Source organism: Podarcis vaucheri (assembly GCF_965113315.1).
Source record: "Podarcis vaucheri genome assembly, chromosome: 5".
NCBI classification, from domain to species: domain Eukaryota; kingdom Metazoa; phylum Chordata; class Lepidosauria; order Squamata; family Lacertidae; genus Podarcis; species Podarcis vaucheri.
In genome coordinates, this window is record NC_138763.1 from 44,123,339 (window position 1) to 44,131,758 (window position 8,420).

Below are 8,420 nucleotides of genomic sequence, written 5' to 3' on the forward strand. Positions count from 1 at the left end.
CCAGGATACCTGCTAGGAAAGCAAATGAGAACCCTTAGGTGGTGACTATATAGGAACACCCAGCTCCTTCCCTTTTCCACAAACCAGTTGAACCACTGTGTTAGTGCAAAAAATGACTTAAAATCTCCATAAGACCCATCCCATAACTGGACCAATCTGACCCAGTCCTTTCCCAAACAGTATTTGTCAAACATTTTTTAAATTAAAAAAAAAAACCACCTTGCAATGAAGGAATCTCCCAGTTGGCCCAATGCTTGCAGTCTCCTTTAAAGTAGGTCCCTCCTCCACTGTTTCTCCAAAACTCCTTCCCTTTACTCCCAGGCTCGGTGTCCTTCAAATTATCATCCAGCTCAAAGCAGCCTCTGATTTATTTGAAAGCAGTTTTTGTGCTGTCCGCTTCCCATCATTTTCTCTTTAGTGATCTGGCCCAATTCTTTGGGCTTACCTCATAGGTCTTGCATTCCAACCCAATCATCTTCCCAACTCGGTTTCCTCTGAACTCTCTCCAGATTGTCAGCATCCTTATTAAAGGGAGGATCTCAATTCCTCAGCTCAGAGCCTGAGGGATGGTGAGTGGGGTGGAATAACAAGATCTTATATTTTAATACAGTGTTCCCACTAAAGCAACACAACATGCCACTTGCTGTTTTGTTAAAGTATCTCTGTTCTGTTTGCTGTGTGTGTGTGTGTGTGTGTGTGTGTGTGTGTGTGTGTGTGTGTGTAGATAACAAGTGTTAGCCACTCTTCACCCAGGATTTATTTATTTATTTATTTATCTATCTATCTATCTATCTATCTATCAATCAATCAATCACATTTACATCTCACCAAGGACTTCAAAGCATACATGGTTCTCTTCTCCCCATTTTACCATGACGATAACCCTGTGGGACAGGTTATGCAGAGAGACTGCGACAGGCCCAAGGTGACCAAGTGAGTTTCATGGCGGAGTGGGGATTTGAACCCTGGTCTACCAGGTCCTAGCCCAACATTCTAACCACTACACTACACCAGCTCTCAATCTCACAATATTAAATGAAGGAACCCTTCAGAGGAACTCACTGAGAACTTACAGCCCTGGGGTTATTACTATCGCTGACAACCAAATCGTAGGTCCAAACTGGTTGAGACAATTTGAAGCACCGCGCCGCTCACCCCACTTCGCTCCGGATCCCCGAAACCGGGTTTCCCCGCGAGTAGGGGAGGCGCAAAAGGTGCCTGACGAATCCCACGCTCACAGGCTTCTCCCGCCTGTGATTTTTTGCTGGTCTCCGCCTTCGCCGTGGCGGCCAGACCCAATTCCCACGGGGCAAATTCCTCCCGATCAGAGGAATTCCGCCATTATCCGGAGGCACCTCCCTGGAAGTCTGGGGTTTCCTCAGCCACTCTGGGCGGCTTCCAACAGAATATTAAAATACAATAACCTATTAAACATTAAAAGCTTCCCTAAATAAGGCTACCTTCAGATGTCTTCTACACGTGAGATAGTTGTTTTTCTCTTTGACATCTGGTGGGAAGGTGTTCCACAGGGTGGGTTCCACTACCAAGAATTCCCTCTGCCTGGTTCCCTGTAACTTGGCTTCTCGCAGTGAGGGAACCGCCAGAAGGCCCTCAGCACTGGAGCTCAGTGTCTGGGCAGAACGATGGGGGTGGAGACGCTCCTTCAGGTATACTAGACCGAGGCCGTTTAGGGCTTAAAGGTCAGCACCAACACTTTGAATTGTGCTTGGAAACGTACTAGGAGCCAATGTAGGTCTTTCAAGACTGGTGTTATGTTGTCTCGGCAGCCGCCCCCAGTCACCAGTCTAGCTGCCGCATTCTGGATTAGTTGTAGTTTCCGGATCACCTTCAAAGGTAGCCCCACATAGAGCGCATTGCAGTAGTCCAAGCAAGAGATAACCAGAGCATGCACCACTCTGGCGAGACAGTCTTCGGGCAGGTAGGGTCTCAGCCTGCATACCAGGTGGAGCTGATAAACATCTGCCCTGGACACAGAATTGACCTGCGCCTCCATGGACAGCTGTGAGTCCAGAAGGGACTCAAAATCTGCACCGATACAGAGTGGGCAGAATCTGATCTTGGCAACACAGGGCTGAACCACATGTCTATATCTGATGCCATGGCAGCTTAACATACATGGAGATCCAATGGTGTGCATGCTCTCCCAGAACAGGTGCACCATGAGCCAACTGTTCTCAAGCCCCTCCCTCACTTCCCCAGATTTCAGACTAGCAAGAGCATGGCAATGGCTCAGTTCACAGCATGCTGGAGGATACAGATAAGCCGCTCCTTCTGGGGTGAAAACCACAGTGTAAACAGCCATGGCAGCTCTCTAACCCCACAATGTAGTGGAGGGAGGGTGCAGCTCTGGGACTTTTGTCAGGAGTGATGACATCACCTGCCGGAACAATAGCAATTTAAGGGGTACCACTTCTTGGCACAATTTGCATTTGAAATTGTTCTGTGCATTTCTGACCAAAAGGTTGCATTTTGGTTGGCTGGAAATCTTTCATGGATGCTCACTGTGTTTTACAACCTTGTGCAAGTCAGAAGTCAGCACCGCTGAGTCCACCTGAGCTTATTCACAGGAAACCATGAGTGGGGTTGCAGTCATGTAGCTCCTATTGAATTGAGAATTGTGCTGCACTGCTGTGTGTGTCTCCGCTGCTTGCATTTTGGAGTCCCGCCCCCCAGGGGCTACAAGGCTCTCCTTGGCAGTGTTGTCATGGGGGCTGCCATGATGAGCTCCTGCAGTTTCTATGTTGCCACTACACCATTGCAGTGATGAATGGCCATATAATGCTACCCCCAGAAAATGTATCAGAGAGGTTCCTTTGCCAAGTACTTCAAATGCATAGGAGAGCAGAGGATCTAAGTGGTAGACAGTAGAGTCATAAACCTTGTGCAAGGTAATCAATACCACTGGGGAACATTTTTTTTTTTTTCATTTTCTGTTGCATGAGATTTTTCAACTGTTCTTATATGTTCTTTCAATGCTGATTACAAATCTGAAATTGATTTTCATGTACCTGCTATAGTTATCTTGCTATTTCCGACTTTTGCCGATATGTCAGATTTACACTGGGGACAAGTGGACACTGACACGTTGATCTACCCTAACCACATGGTAATCATTGTTTTGCAAACTTATTTTTTCTTTATTTTTATAGTTCTGTAACCTAAATATTTGTATATTTCAGATCGGACCATGGCTTCTTCAAGTAGACAAAAACAATTTTGCATTGTGAAAAACAAAGATTATGGTGAAAAGCGAAAAACATGAATTGCAAAAAAAACCCTAGAGCTTACAGAACAAAACCAACTTCAGATATGAATTCAGCACGTTGAAATTAGGTTAGAACAACTGCAGGTGTCAATGCAACAAAAAATTTGTTCCCGAGTGTAGTAAGTGAAGATGCCCCTGTCCCTTACTGTCAATACGCAGCATTCCCTCAACTCCCCCTTTCCAAGCAGTGCCCCCAAGCAGGCGTCATCTTGTCTCCAACAATGTCTCCCAGCAAAAAAAGCAAACACAAAGACCCCAGGGGGAAATCAATTTGCCCTTCCCAGCTAACATCCAGGCATGCTAACATCTCTCCTTGGAGCAAAAGGCTAACCTTTGCTTTTCCAGGGGCTATTGGAAATAGAGCAGGAAAAGGTTAACCCCAGATCTCCCAATGGGAACTGGTGGACATAGCACCAAGAGCCACATTTTAAAAAAAATCACTGACCAACTGGCGCATTTCTAAAGGAGGGGACCCAGAAGGTGAGTGGGGTGTGTGGTCCCTGGTTGAAAGAGATGTGCATGTTTAGCCTGGAGGAGGAGATTAAGAGGATGCATGATAGATATCTTCAGACATCGGAAAGGCTGTCACACCAAAGATGAAACAGACTTGTGCTCTGTTGATCCAGTGAGCAGGGGCGCATATGCACCATGCATTGAAAGCACGCACCCCCAAGAACTCTAAGAACTGTCATTAGCCCTTACAGAGCTACAATTCCCAGCACCCTTGACAAACTACAGTTTCCAAATTTTGCAGGGGGTGCTTTATAGTGTGTATAGAGCCCAGGGATAGAACTAATGGGTGGGAATTGTAGAGACATATATTTCAGGCAAGCATTAGGAGAATGTTCCTAATGGTGATGGTTGCTCAACAATGGAACTGGCTGCCTCTAGATTTGGCGGACTCTCCTACATGGAAGGTATTAAAGCTGGGTGGGCATCTGCAAGGGATGCTGTAGTAGAACAAGGGAAATAAGTGATCTCTGAGGTCCTTCCAACTCTATGTCTCTACTAACAAGCCACAATGGAAAGTAGATCAGGATTAACTCTCTCTACCCTGACCTAGATGCACATACAGGCCATCACAGAATGTCACCCACATTACCAATCATTGGTCCAGGAGGGTCAGCATAGCTTATTTTTTCTAAAATCAGCAGCAGCATTTATCTGACCACAGTTTACACTGCAGGTTGGAAGAGGAGTAGCTAGTCAGCACATGCAGGTAATATGTAGGAGTAGTACCAATTAACCATGAAAAAATTCCAGAATCTGAATAACATAAGCTGTACACGTTGAGGAGAGAAGAAAGTCCACCTGCTCGCACTGATGGACCATACTCAAAATATGATGCTGAGTTGCCAGGTCTCAAGGTTATTTGACTTGACATTTCAGAGTTTGGTCCTTTGTCTCAGAGCCTCTGAGAGGACTAAAATTTCAGGGTGATAAAGCAGATAGGCTAGGCTGTTTTCTGTTTCGCTTAAGTGGTGCTTTTGCAGTTTGCTCCCTTTCCATGTCCATCCAGTTCTACCCATCATCAGGTCAGGCACAGCCCTATCCCTTTGGCCCTATCCCAGCCCACCTGGTCTCTCCACATCTGCCAGGTGCTACCTTTTCCTTCCCAGGCTCCTCTCCTGCCCTGAGATTTGTGGATCTGAAACTCTGGAGACTTGGCAACCTCAAGCAAGGCCTACTATTCCAACCAACTTTCTCAGCCTCTTCTGCTCAGCAACTCACTCCCCCGCAACACACTTTTTTTCACTGCTGTGAGCGGCGCTCATCTCGCTTCAGGCCAAGGGAGCCGGCGTTTGTCCACAGACAGCTTTCTGGGTCATGTGGCCAGCATGACTAAACCACTTCTGGCACAATGGGACACCATGACAGAAGCCAGAGTGCACAGAAGTGCTGTTTACCTTCCTGCAACAGCGGTACCTATTTATCTACTTGCACTGGTATACTTTCAAACTGCTAGGTTGGCAGGTACTGCCAGTGACTGTACAACCTCCTTGTGTGCTCTTGTACACATGTATGCTCGGTTTCATGGCAATTGGGCCTGGACATTATGGAGCATCAGGTGTGTGGGATGTGCAAGACCCCAGAGCAGCAACGGATTAGGGGGCCCCACAATTCATTCTGACTATGCATGAATTACCGTACATCCTATATCCAGGGGCTGTAGAAACATTTTGTCCTGGAAGGATTTGGTTCCTGCAGTGAGCAACATGGTTAAATTTATTTAACTGAGGTCAGCATCCACTCATGCCTATGCAACTGTGTTTACATTCACGGGGGGGCACTTTGGGGTGCATGCCTGGGAAATACATCACATGCACTTGTGCATGCATGCAAAGCCAAGGACGGCCTGTTCCTGGATCACTCCTCCACACCCTGGGCCCATGTTTACTGGGACTTTTCTCCCCTTCCCATCAATCCAGCATCTGGGAATGGTTATTTCTTGGCATGAAAACAGAAAGGAAGGAGAAACTAAAGCCTATAGGAGGTGCTGCTGCACACAGAGAGCACTTGGCCTGCACAGAAACATGCGCTCAGCTTCTGACACAAATCTTTGCCTGAGAATCTTTGCATGCCAAGTTTTTCTGGAGTTTTCAAAGAGGTAGAGCAAGCTGGACAATCCTGCTACTTCTGAGTGGGTCCCCTACTTATCTGTTTGGTGTTTCCACATATCTGACAGATTCCTTTCTCAAGCAGAAGAGAAAAGGGGGAGAATCAGCCATCTATTCCAAGTCACACCCTATGCTGATTCGCACACACTTACGTCCACCTTCACACTCTTATAAATTCCTCTTGCACAGTCTCACCTCGTGACACTCACACCCCAAGGCCTGCCAGTCTCCCCTTCTCTCCACCCGCCCCCCTGAACACTGCGCTGATTCATCCCAGCACATTCATCAGGAGCCAGTGATTTTCTGTCAGTCCCAAAGCCTGCTGAGCTTATCTTGTTTCTACCTGTGATACCTGGGGGCCTCAGGCCACCTCCCCTCATTCCAGTGGGCTTGATAAAGCCATGGCTTTATCTTATCTGAGCTGCATTGGCAGCCGCAGATTAATGGGGCTGAGAGAGAAAGAGCGACTTGTCTCTTCAGTGCAGCTAGGAATGACAAGGCTGGGCGCGTGTCTACACTTGAGTTAAATGTGGACGGAGATATGTTCACGTGAGGGACTGTGTGTGACAGCAACCGGATGACGAGCATGCAATGCGTTCAGATATCCAGCAAGAGGGGGACAGTAGCAAGTGGTTTGACTTGAAATGCAGAATATATTTACTCAATTCACTTCCCAGGTATGTCACTAATGTTTCCCACTATAAAGAAGAGTCACGTTATGCCCCAACTAAGGTGTTATCTGGAGTATAGAGAGCTTCTGAATGTTGTCCTCATGGGTGGGGCAGGATCCCTTGGTTGGGTCCAGAAACCCGTTTCCATTGCCTAGTTGTCACTCTTGATCCAGTGACAAGTAGTGATGTGAGATGTCAAAGGTGCCTCCACAGCCACAGTCACCACACAGAGTGGCCTCCTCTGCAGCTGCCACTGCTGCTGTGGCTGGGAGGGGGCTACAAAGGGGTTGGAGGCTGCTGTGGCATCCCCTCCTCAAAATGATGGTAATAGTATTGGATGAGGAGTTATAGGTCATCTAAGAGGAAGAGTAGCAGAGCCCTTTTATTTGGACCAAATGTTAAAAATCACAAAGAGGCAAATAAGATTTTGGACTTCATAAACATTCTTCATTAGACTAGATACTAAGTCAAAAAAATTTAAAGGGTGAGGGAGGGAAACATTACTGAGCATAAAGGAAAAACCTCCGGTATGCCCAGAAATAAATTGTGGCTTCAGCTGGCTGTGGAAATCCAAAGAAGAAAAGCCCAATCTGAGCCCAAAGAGGTGCTACTGGGTAACCTGCAAGACTGCTTCAAAGACAGGGAAGCCTCTATTTTATTTGTAACAGCGGTAGCTCATTAAAATTGATTAAAAGGAATCTAACTTTAGGTGATTAAGTGAACAGCAAAGGCTTTGCTTTACCTCAAGCATTGGGAGCCTCAGGAGCAGAGATTCTCTTTTCTTTTAATTGAAAGTCTGCCTTTTAGCTGATGATAATAATACAGTAGTAGTAGTAGTAGTAGTAGTAGTAGTAGTAGTAATATATTATTTATACCCCCACCCATCTGGCTGGGTTTCCCCAGCCACTCTGGGCAGCTTCCAACAAAAGATTAAAAATACCGTACATTAAGACATCAGACATTGAAAACTTCCCTAAACAGGGCTGCCTTCAGATGTCTTCTAAACGTGAGATAGTTGTTTATTTCTTTGACATCTGGTGGGAGGGCCTTCCACAGGGCAGGCACCACTACTGAGAAGGCCCTCTGCCTGGTTCCCTGTAACTTCACTTCTCGCAGTGAGGGAACCACCAGAAGGCCCTCAGCACTGGACCTCAGTGTCTGGGCTGAACGATTGGGGTGGAGATGCTCCTTCAAGTATACTGGGCGAGCTTTAAAGGTCAGCACCAACACTCTGAATTGTGCTCAGAAACATACTGGTCAAGTGTCCAGATTGATTTATTCTTAACTAGGTGCTTTCCTTCCCAGGAGATGTGGAATAAGCAAACATGCAACAAGTGAAATGATCCCTATTCACTGCATCCCTGTGCTTGGGATGGGCACTGATCGGAAAGATTCAGAAAGCTGGTAGTAACGTTAAGTCAAAAGAGATGCTTTTCCTTTGACTTTTACTAAACATTTCCATCTATCTCTGCAAGTAAATAGAGAAAAGACCCCAAGAATGAGGGATGGGCCCAGATTTCCCCCAACCTGATGTTCTCCACATGTTATTATTGGCTCAGCCTATCCCATCAAAATGGACTTTTGCCAGGCTGCTTCCTCTTGTCCTGCTAAGCCAGACCTTCACACCTGCACATGAGCAAGAATAATTCCTCCTCCCTAAGTCTCCAAGCAGGCCCAGCATCACTGAGAGCTCACCTCCAAGCTCAGCTAGAGACTTCCCCTCCCCACACAGAGCAAAGTCCGCAGCAGGAGGGAAATGACTAATTGATACTCAGGAGTTAACAGAGGTCCCCTCACAAGGGTTGGGCCACTGACAGCCCAGATAAACCCTGGATAATAATCTCT